This window comes from Vigna unguiculata, chromosome 4 (assembly GCF_037176805.1).
Source record: "Vigna unguiculata cultivar grain cowpea cultivar isolate G323 ecotype 2 chromosome 4, ASM3717680v1, whole genome shotgun sequence".
In the NCBI taxonomy this organism is placed as follows: Eukaryota; Viridiplantae; Streptophyta; class Magnoliopsida; order Fabales; family Fabaceae; genus Vigna; species Vigna unguiculata.
Genome location: NC_140795.1, coordinates 47,161,819 through 47,172,966, shown reverse-complemented (window position 1 = coordinate 47,172,966; position 11,148 = coordinate 47,161,819). Strand labels below are relative to the sequence as shown.

The 11,148-nt window shown below is 32.0% G+C and overlaps 2 pseudogenes across 2 annotated transcripts; both read left to right on the top strand.

Moving 5' to 3' along the window:
- Positions 1-369: 369 nt before the first annotated feature.
- On the top strand, positions 370-2,771 carry LOC114180909 (cytochrome P450 82A4-like; annotated as a pseudogene). The gene is made up of 2 exons (XR_014994690.1): positions 370-799; positions 2,035-2,771. The product of XR_014994690.1 is annotated as a cytochrome P450 82A4-like (transcript).
- A 5,861-nt stretch (positions 2,772-8,632) lies between these two features.
- Positions 8,633-10,532, top strand: LOC114181703 (cytochrome P450 82A4-like; annotated as a pseudogene). Its single transcript, XR_014994344.1, has 2 exons — positions 8,633-9,596; positions 9,731-10,532. The product of XR_014994344.1 is annotated as a cytochrome P450 82A4-like (transcript).
- The last annotated feature ends 616 nt before the right edge of the window (positions 10,533-11,148 follow it).

Genomic DNA, 11,148 nt, shown 5'->3' with positions numbered 1-11,148 from the left:
TATTAAAATTGATATTTTAATTAATATTTTTAAAATTAAATTATAAATTATTAGATTTAATTATAAATTAAAAATTCAATTATTAAATAGAATATATAATTATTAAAAAAAAGTTATTTGACAATATACTGTCGCATGACGATAATATATTAATATTTTAATTATAATTTTTCTATTTTGTTAAATCGTTAATATTATTAAGTCATTAAAATAAAATTCTTAAGTGGTTGCTTATTAAAAGATTCTACAACAGTTATAAATCACACTCTCATTTAAGTTGCAGTTGCAGATAATCATTACTATGTATGTAATAACATGTGATTATATATATAGTCTGTGTGGGAAATGAATAACAACAAGTGTATCTTAATGGAGTTCATTCTAAGCTATCTTAATGGCAGTGCCATTACTATTCTTTCTCTAGTTCTCTTGTATCTGTGTCTGTATAATAATCCCTTCAAATTTTGTAATCAAAAGAAGAAAGAGGCTCCCAAAATTGAAGGTGCATGGCCAATACTCGGTCACCTTCCATTGCTGAGTGGTTCGCAAACACCTCACAGAACTTTGGGTGCTTTGGCTGAAAAATATGGACCCATATTCACCATCAAACTTGGTTCCAAGACGGTTCTGGTAATCAACAACTGGGAAGTTGCAAGAGAATGCTACACCACAGCATAGAGAAAAGAAGAAGGGTTTCGGTGATGAAGTTCAAGATTTCATGGATGTGATGATTTCCTTGCTTGATGGAAGAACAATTGGTGGGGTTGATGCAGATACCATGATCAAATCCACTGTATTGGTACGTACTTTCAACCTTTGATTTGGATTAATTTTGTTGGAAATTCAAGTGTGAGTTTAATTCTCACATTGAATAGAAATGAAAAAGTAGAACGATATAATGATAAAGACTCGTAAATCTATTCTCTTAAGATTTTAGGTCGAGAATGGTATCAATATTTTATGTGGTTGAGTTTAGGTCTTAGGTCGAGAATGGTATCAATATCTTATATGGTTGAGTTTAGGTCTTATTGGTATTTGTTCTCTCTAGTAAAACTCTCACTATAAACCTAACAAATTTAGAGTTAGAATGTTATTGGATTGTCCTAGAAAGAAAGATCACATATATATTAACACATGAGCGATCACAAACAAAACTAAACATATATATCTTTTATTCTATTTTCTGCATCTCATTCTATATCATGGTGGTATATAGTTCATATCACTATAATGCTGCATAGTAGAGTGGATTGTATATATAATAAATAATGTATCACGCACATTAAGGTAACTTTAGATTTGATTAGAGAAAACTATAATATGAAATACTATTCTATAATCCTTATTGACAGTTTGTTAAAAAAAAAAAACTTATCGTTATAAATACTTATGTAAGAAATTAATAAGATGAAATAAATAAATATTCTGTTATGATTAATATTGCGCATAAATTAATTTAATATGGTGTGTTTTTTTTCGCAAACAACAAAAAGTTATATAAATAGAGTAAAAAGTTAAACTAACCCTTATACAAGGTTAAGGTTTAAAAAAAACATAATTGGTACTATGACATGGACGATATATACCATCACCATGGAGATATTCAATTACAATTATAAACACCATTAGAATACAAAAATGTTAACTTTTTAACTAGCATTCTTTAGTCTTTAACGTGACTTAGTATGAATTATTGATTTTTTAAAGAAAAAGATAGTGGTATATATTAATCAATGACTTACATTAAGTCATGTCAAAGAATAAGAAATGGAGGTCAAAAAATTAGAGTCATAATATCATTATCCTTTCCTTTATAACTAAATGGTCATCGGTTCTATTACGATGTATCATAGAATTCCTGATACAAGTATCACACAACTTCCAACCAAATTTGGCTAGTTGCCCTACATAATTATATATGATGAATTTCTCTTTAGAAGAGCTTGTGAGAAAGATCATATCCTTAATTTTACTTAGTTTTCCATTTGAACTAGCACTCATATTTTTAGTTTGGATTATATATTTGATTTGCAGGTGGTGATGGTAGGAGCAGCTGACACAAGTAGTACTCTTCTTACATGGACAATATGTTTGATTTTGAGAAATCCATTAATATTGGAAAAAATAAAAAATGAACTAGACAATCATGTTGGAAAAGAAAAATGTGTAAGTGAGTCAGATATAAGTAAGTTAATATACCTTCAAACCATAGTGAAAGAAACTTTAAGATTATATCCTCCTGCTCCTCTTTCGGGACTTCGTGAATTCACAGAAAATTGCATTTTAAGTGGTTATAACATAGAAAAAGGAACTTGTTTAATTACAAATATTTGGAAGATTCACACAGATAACAATGTTTGGGAAGATCCATTGGAGTTCAAACCAGAAAGGTTTCTAACAACACACAAAGACGTTGATGTCAGAGGTCATCATTTTGAGCTATTACCATTTGGAGGTGGTAGAAGAATGTGTCCAGGAGTATCTTTTGGCCTTAAAATGGTGCATTTCACTCTTGCTACTTTTTTGCATTCTTTTGAAATTTTAAGTCCATCATCTGATCCTATTGATATGACTGAAATCTTTGGATTAACAAACACCAAAGCCACTCCACTTGAGATTCTTATTAAACCATGTTCTTTCTTTTAGTTGTTGTTAGAGCAACTTGTGCTTGTGTTTAGCAAAGTGGTCATAGTGTATCTTTGTAATTTTTCTTTGCCATCTTTGTATTTTCGTTAAAAGTACTTGTTTGATGTGTATCTTAATAAAGTTTGTAGCTCTTTCAAATATACATTAATATGAAAGTATAATTGCAACGTATATTCTCATCTTTTTGACTTCTTTTCTATTCCTTTATTGATATTTTGTTTATATCCATGTCATTATTATTTTTGTGTTGTTAAAATTTAGGTTTTATTTTTGCATGTCTCTCTGTATAATTCATTTTCCTGTACTAAATATAATGGTCATAATTTGGTTACTAATCATTTCAAACATCAAATTTTATTTATCCACACATGACATCACATATCTCAATCTTATATTATTCTATTTATCAAAAAATCAAATTACTACTTTTGAAAATTTCCAAACTCTTCAACCAATCAACCTAATTTATCGCATATCAATATCCAAACATAAAAGTTTTCGTCATCTCAACATCTAATAAAATTTTGTGTAATTTATAACAATTCCATCTCATTCTTAGAAACTCTTAAATAATTTTAATGATTAAAAATATGTTTAGAAACTAATTTAGAAATCAATTTCCTAATTAGAGACCAATTTTTTTATAGTGAAAACTTTGGTAACTAATATTAATGACCAATTTATAGTAAAAACCATTGTAGTTACTAATTTATAAATCAATTATAATTATTTGAAACTATTTTAATTACAAATAATTTTTTAGTTTATAAATTAGTATCTAAATTAGTCATTATATTGAAAATTTATTTTTTCTCATTAAAATTAATTATTATTTAATGAATTTCTTGTAATGTAAGAGTTGTACTACACCTACAATAAAAAAATGTTGCGATAGATTTTTGTATTTAACATCAAATTTGTTATGACATATGTAAGTGCACTTATCATAATAGATTACTTTTTATGTTAGTTTAATTTTTTTAACTAATAAAAATAAAAGTGAGGTAACAATTTTTGTAATAGACATCATCTTTTATTATGTGGGTTGAAATTAGAAGTGACATAATAATATATACCTACTGTAAGCTTGTTCAAAGTAGAACCATCATAGCAAATTATTTACTATATTAGATTTAATTACATCTCAGAAATCTAACCTCACATCTTTGTTCTCTCATCTTTAATAGAAAAAATAGATAAAAAACTTGTAACTATTAGTAACAAGTATATTTCGGTAATTAGGGTAACTCTTGTTATGGTTCTGGAAAAAGGAAAATTTCTTCTAAAACTCATATAAAAAGACTTTGGCTTAATGTGATTTATGTGATATTTTTTAAAAGATTGAGATCAAAATTTCATTTGAATATTACAAGATTCCTATGAAAAAAAAATTATTCGTATAGAGAATAACTTTGAGATAAAAAGATTTGTTTATATTTAATATTTTTGAAGTTGTTAATGAATATCCCTATCCTTGGTTAAATTAGTGAGTCTTACTACGTGCAACATACATTAAATTCGGATGTGTAAATTATTTATATGATATTAAATTGCAACTATTACTATTAATTGTAATGTGTACGGCAAACATGAAATGTGATACATGTGTGTGTTAAACAAAATATGATTAAAAAAATGTCATTTAGTGCAATGTCAAACTATAATCTTTAGTCATGTCATTTTCCAGTCACGGATTTTAAAAAAATATTTTGCAGAAATCAGTATTGATATACAAAAATTTTAAGATACTACATATATAAAATACCACTAAAATTAAAATGTTACTTTTATTTATAACTATATATATAGAAAAATTGGGGTGTCAAAGCTCCTCAAGATACACCGAGCTCCACCACTGGTATGCATATGAGTGGTAGTGAAAATATCTCTGTGAGCTGCAATATTGAAATATCATTTTTATTTGATTTGATATATTTGAATATTACTAAAAACTTTAAGGTAAAATATTCTTTTAATAATTTTTACTGTCCAATTTTTAAATGAATAAAATATCACTTTTATTTTATGGAATCTGTCCAATTTGCAGTATAGACAGAGAATGATGATGAGGGCCCCTTGGCCCTTTTGTTTGTAGCTAACTTTTCTTTTACAAACCTTATCTTCGTAAAGTAAAAATTGAGGACACAATTTTTTACCTCATCGTTAGAATTAATGGTTAAATATGTTTTTTTTTTTCAAGTTTTAGTAATTTTGAAATTAGTTTCTTTTCAAACTTTTTGATTAATTTAGTTTTTTATTTTTAGAAATACGTGAATTTAGTCTTTTTAATCAAATTTTGTTGAGTTTATCTGACGTGTATTTCATGATAATATTTGAATTCTTTATATCGTTTGACACATTTTTACTTCAATATTAACTCAAATATTATCATACAATGCATTTAAAATGTCAAATAAATTTAATGAAATTTTGTTAAAAGGACTAAATTTACGCATTTCTAAAGATGAAGGACTAAATTGGTATAAAATTTCAAAAAAAAACTAATTTTAAAATTTACTAAAACTTAAGGAACAAAAACATATTTAACCCTTGAATTTATTCATCACAGATAAACATAAACACGAATTAACCTACCCCATTTATAATTCAATTATTAAAATAGTTGCGAAATGCTCAAGCTTGAGAGAAAAAAATATCAAGTTATTAATACGGTAAATATATTCCATGTTTATAACACTATAAAATTTTATCAGGGCATAATAGAAATATCCGTAATTATTTATAATAATATAGTCAGAAACAATTTTCTCACTAAAGTCACAATTAGCATTTGTAAAGTTCTTCTTCGTATATATACACATTTTGAAAAAAAAAAAAGTTGATTACTAAATCTTAATAACTTTATTTTACAATTTTAGGTATTACTTTCTAAGTAATTTTTTATTTTTTATTTCTTTTATTCTTAATATTTAAAAAAAATGACAACTCTAGAGAAATTGTAAAAATTTAGTAGTGAACTCATTTTGTTTCTTTTAAGCCATGTTTTATGCTTTTTTTTAATGGAATTCATCACGTCCATTTCTTTTAGAGTAATGATACATTGACACCCCATTTTTACCACTTTCATGACCACCTGACGTGGCAGCAGCATTTGGGTTTTATTTTTTTATTTTTGAACAGAAAAATGAAATTGGCATTCAGAGACAACATTTCCCGCACAAGCGCGTGTTGTCACAGCCTTCTCCCACTCCTCACTCCAGCGCAAACGTTAACATTTTTTGGTTTTTGAAAACTCTCCACCGCGCTCCACCGCTTCTCCACTCTCCCCAAATTTCGCAGTTCCTTTCCCCAGTTCGTCGAAAGCTCCCAGTTCCGCACCACACAGACACGAAGTCGGCGCCCCACAACCATCGTCTCGCACACCCACACACCTCTGGAACCCTTCCCGCACCACACACAGTTCTGCTCCACGACTTCAAATCCCTTACCGCTCCACAAATCCCCTCCCGCACCCGAACCCCTTCCGGCGTCATTGTTCTCACCACAAAACCCCTGTGTGCGAGAAACCCTAACCCGAGAAACCGCAGCTTTCTTCTTCGTTTGTCAATCCCCGAATCCCTGTCCACAATCCCAAATCCCCAATTTCATAACCTAACCTAAATTTTGCCCCAATTTCAACGGTCACCACCGCTGCTCCCACCGGTGAGGCTCACCTGCCATCTTCCCGAGAGAATTTAGTTTGGAATTATTATTGTGTCCAATATTTTGAATTACAAGTTTTTTATGACCTTATATATGAAGAATGTTGTTTACAAAATTATATTTTTTGTTATTGGTAATGACAGGGTCGTACTGAATGACAAATTCATTTGTTTGTGTTCATTTCAGTATACAATTGTGTGACAAATGCTGCTCCACTCAAACTATATTAATCTGTTACAATGTGTGTGTCCGAAAAGTCTATCATGGGTTACAACTTATATTTCACTGGGTGGCATGATAAATTCCAAAAAGGTCCACCAATGTTTGGGGTTCAGTTATAACATATGCAATGAGTAAAAGAAATTAAATATTGTCTGCCATCAAAGGGGGAAACAAACTGGGGTCAACCAATGCCCTGGGATTATTATTTTATTAAAAGAACCCTACAAGTAATTTGTCCAAAAAGTCTATCCTGGGTTACAACTTATATTTCACTGGGTGGCATGATAAATTCCAAAAAGGTCCATCAATGTTTGGGGTTCACTTATAACATATGCAATGAGTAAAAGAAATTAAATATTGTCTGCCATCAAAGGGGAAAAGAAACTGGGGTCCACCAATGCCCTGGGATTATTATTTTATTAAAAGAACCCTACAAGTAATTTGTCCAAAAAGTCTATCCTTGGTTACAGTTTATATTTGACTGGGTCGCATGATAAATTCCAAAAAGGTCCACCAATGTTTGGGGTTCACTTATAACATATGCACTGAGTAAAAGAAATAAAATATTGTCTGCCATCAAAGGGGAAAAGAAACTGGGGTCCACCAATGCCCTGGGATTATTATTTTATTAAAAATACCCTACAAGTAATTTGTCCAAAAAGTCTATCCTGGGTTACAGCTTAGATTTCACTGGGTCGCATGATAAATTCCGAAAAGGTCCAGCAATGTTTGGGGTTCACTTATAACATTTACACTGAGTAAAAGAAATAAAATATTGTCTGCCATCAAAGGGGGAAAAAAACTGGGGTCCACCAATGCCTGGGATTATTATTTTATTAAAAATACCCTACAAGTAATTTGTCCAAAAAGTTTATCCTGGGTTACAGCTTAGATTTCACTGGGTCGCATGATAAATTCCAAAAAGGTCCAACAATGTTTGGGGTTCACTTATAACATTTGCACTGAGTAAAAGAAATTAAATATTGTCTGCTATCAAAGGGGGAAACAAACTGGGGTCCACCAATGCCCTGACATTACTATTTTATTAGAAAAATCCTACAAGTAATTTGTACAAAAAGTCTATCCTGGGTTACAGCTTATATTTCACTGGGTTGCATGATAAATTCCAAAACGGTCCACCAATGTTTTCACCCACTTAAAAAATATGCACTGAGTAAAAGAAATTAAATATTATTTGCCATCAAAGGGGGAAACAAACTGGGGTCCACCAATGGCCTGGGATTATTATTTTATTAAAAAAATCCTGCAAGTTATTTGTCCAAAAAGTCTATCCTGGGTTACAGCTTATATTTCACTGGGTCGCATGCTAAATTACAAAAAGGTCCGCCAATGTTGATGAACACGAGTGCGTGAATAAGAAAATGGCAGGTGAGGATAACCAGTGGGGGCAGGTGGTCGTGAATAGTGAACGTCAATGGAGTGTGCAAGTGAGCCTCACCGATGGTGATTGTTGAAATTGGGGCAAAATTTAGGTTAGGTTATGAAATTGGGGATTTGGGAGTGTGGAGAGGGATTCGGGGATTCACAAACGAAGAAGAAAGCTGCGGTTTCTTGGGTTAGGGTTTCGCGCGCACAGGGGTTTTGGGGTGAGAACAATGACGCCGGAAGGGGATAGGGTGCGGGAGGGGATTTGTGGAGCGGTAAGGGATTTGGGAGTGTGGAGCAGAACTGTGTGTGTGGTGCGGGGAAGGGGACTGGCCTCTCCTTTCAGTGTTCAGTGTCAGTGGCCAGTTTTGGGGAGAGTGGAGAAGCGGTGGAGCGGTGGTGTGTGAGGAGTGGGAAAAGGCTGTGACAACACGCGCTTGGCAGGGAAATGTTGTCTCTGAATGCCAATTTCATTTTTCTGTTCAAAAATAAAAAAATTAAATCCAAATGCTGCTACCACGTCAGGTGGTCAAGAAAGTGGTAAAAATTGGGTGTCATTGTATCATTACTCCTTTTTTTTTAATGGAATTCATCACGTCCATTATTACCTTTTTTAATGCACCGATCACCGAGCCATCAACTTGGTGCTCGTACTTCTCTGTATCAATCAATGATCTATTTAAGGAAAGACTCCCACTCAATAACACACAACAACAACGAAAGTTCAAGCACAAATGGATTTCGTTCTAAATTACATGAATTCCACTACCATTGGATTTCTTTCTCTAATCCTCTTCTGTTTATTTCTGTACAATCCCTTCAAATTTTTTCAAGGTAAAGAGGCTCCCACAGTTGCAGGAGCATGGCCAATTCTTGGTCATCTTCCACTGTTGAGTGGTTCAAACAAAACCCATAGAACTCTGGGTGCTTTGGCTGAAAAATATGGACCCATCTTCACCATCAAACTTGGTTCCAAAAAGGCTTTGGTAATCAACAACTGGGAAATAGCAAAGGAATGTTTCACCACAAACGACATGGTGGTTTCCTCTCGCCCCAAGCTTGTCGCAATAGAACTCATGGGCTATAACCATGCCATGTTTGGGTTTGCACCCTATGGTCCCTATTGGCGCGAGCTGCGAAAGATTACAACTTTAGAGATCTTTTCCCCTCGTCGAGTGAAACAACTGGAGCATGTACGTGTCTCAGAAGTTCAAACCTCGATCATAGAGTTGTATAATGTTTGGTGTAGCAAAAAGGGTGAGTCTGGGTATGCCTTGGTGGAGCTGAAGCAATGGTTTTCTCACTTAATATATAACATGGTTCTTCGAATGGTCCTTGGGAAGAGATTTTTTGGCTGTGAAAACGTGAAAGATGAGAAGGCACAGAGATGTGTGAGGGCTGTGGAGGAGTTCATGCGTCTGTTGGGGGTGTTCACAGTGGGAGATGCTATTCCTTGGTTGAGATGGCTCGATTTCGGAGGCCATGAGAAGGCAATGAAGGAAACTGCCAAAGATTTGGATCGTGTTTTAGTTCAGGAGTTAGAGGAACATAGACAGAAGAAGAGTTTGGGTGAGAAGGTTGATGAATTTCAAGATTTCATGGATGTGATGATTTCCTTTCTTGATGGAAGAACTACTGATAGGGTTGATGCAGACACTGTGATCAAATCCACTGTGCTGGTACGTATATACACCAGATTTCCCTACTTTATACATCACTCCCCTTCGGTGTAGTATAAGTTTTCAATATGTAATCTTAACTTCCTTAGTTGTTCATTGAAATACTTCTTTTACAATGTATATTTGATTTGCAGACAATGATCGCAGGAACTGACACAAGTAATACTGTACTTACGTGGACAATATCTTCGATTTTGAGAAATCCTTCTGTATTGGAAAAAGTAAAAGCTGAATTAGATATTCATGTCGGAAAAGAGGAAAAAGTAAAAGCTGAATTAGATATTCATGTCGGAAAAGAGAGAAGTGTATGCGAGTCTGATATAAGTAAGTTAACGTATCTTCATGCGATTGTCAAAGAAACTAAGATTATATCCTCCTGCTCCTCTTTCAGCACCTCGTGAGTTTATAGAGAATTGTAATTTAAGTGGTTATAACATAAATAAAGGAACACGTCTAATCACAAATCTTTGGAAGATTCAAACAGATATCAAGGTTTGGGAAGATCCATTAGAGTTCAAACCAGAAAGGTTTCTAACAACTCATAAAGACATTGACATGAGGGGTCATCATTTTGAGTTATTACCATTTGGAGGTGGTAGAAGAATATGTCCTGCAATATCCTTTGGACTTCAAATGGTGCATTTCACACTTGCTACTTTTTTACATTCTTTTGAAATTTTAAGTTCACCCGATCTTATTGATATGATTGAAACCTCTGAATCAACTAACATTAGAGTCATTCCCATTGAGATTCTTATTAAACCACGTCTATCTTTTAGTTGTTATGAAAACAACATGTCCTTACGTTAGCTACATGGCCATATGTTAACTACGTGGTCATGTCGCATTTTCGTTGGAAGTACTTTCTTTTCATTTATTTCAATGTAGTTGTTATCTATGTAGTTTCTCTCATAAATTATTTCGAAATAATGGATATATTCTTATTATCTTTCCATTTTCCATTTTTCTTCAAAGCATTTGTTATATTTATAGTTTATTTTTGTAATTTCAACTTTGTTTTCTCATAAGCTTTCTGACTTAAAAATTTTGGGTTCAAAGTAAATAACACTATAAAAACTACTTGTTATCAATATCGATGAACTAATGATTGATGATCAATTATTAGAATGGAGAAAAACCGAATTAAATAATAAAAGATACGAATGGTTTTCTTTTCTAGAGAAAAAATTGATGTAGGACATTTCATGAAGATATATAAAAAAATTAGTTTATGACATTGAAAGAAGATTCTATGAAGAAATCCGTAAGAAAAGAAGAAATGAAGTATGATATCGTAGTTATAGAGTTCCAATAATTTAAAAAAAAACTCAAAAAATTACATAATACAATGAAAATCTAAACAATTATTATAAATTTGAATATTTTCAAAAAGACAACTTGTTATACACATGCTTGTTATCGATATAATATATAATGATACAAATTATATTTCTTAGGAATAAATAATTGTCTATCCATATATAAATAAGGACTTATGACTTGGTACCATTTTAATTAAGGTGACACATATGTGTTACATTGTTTTTATTTT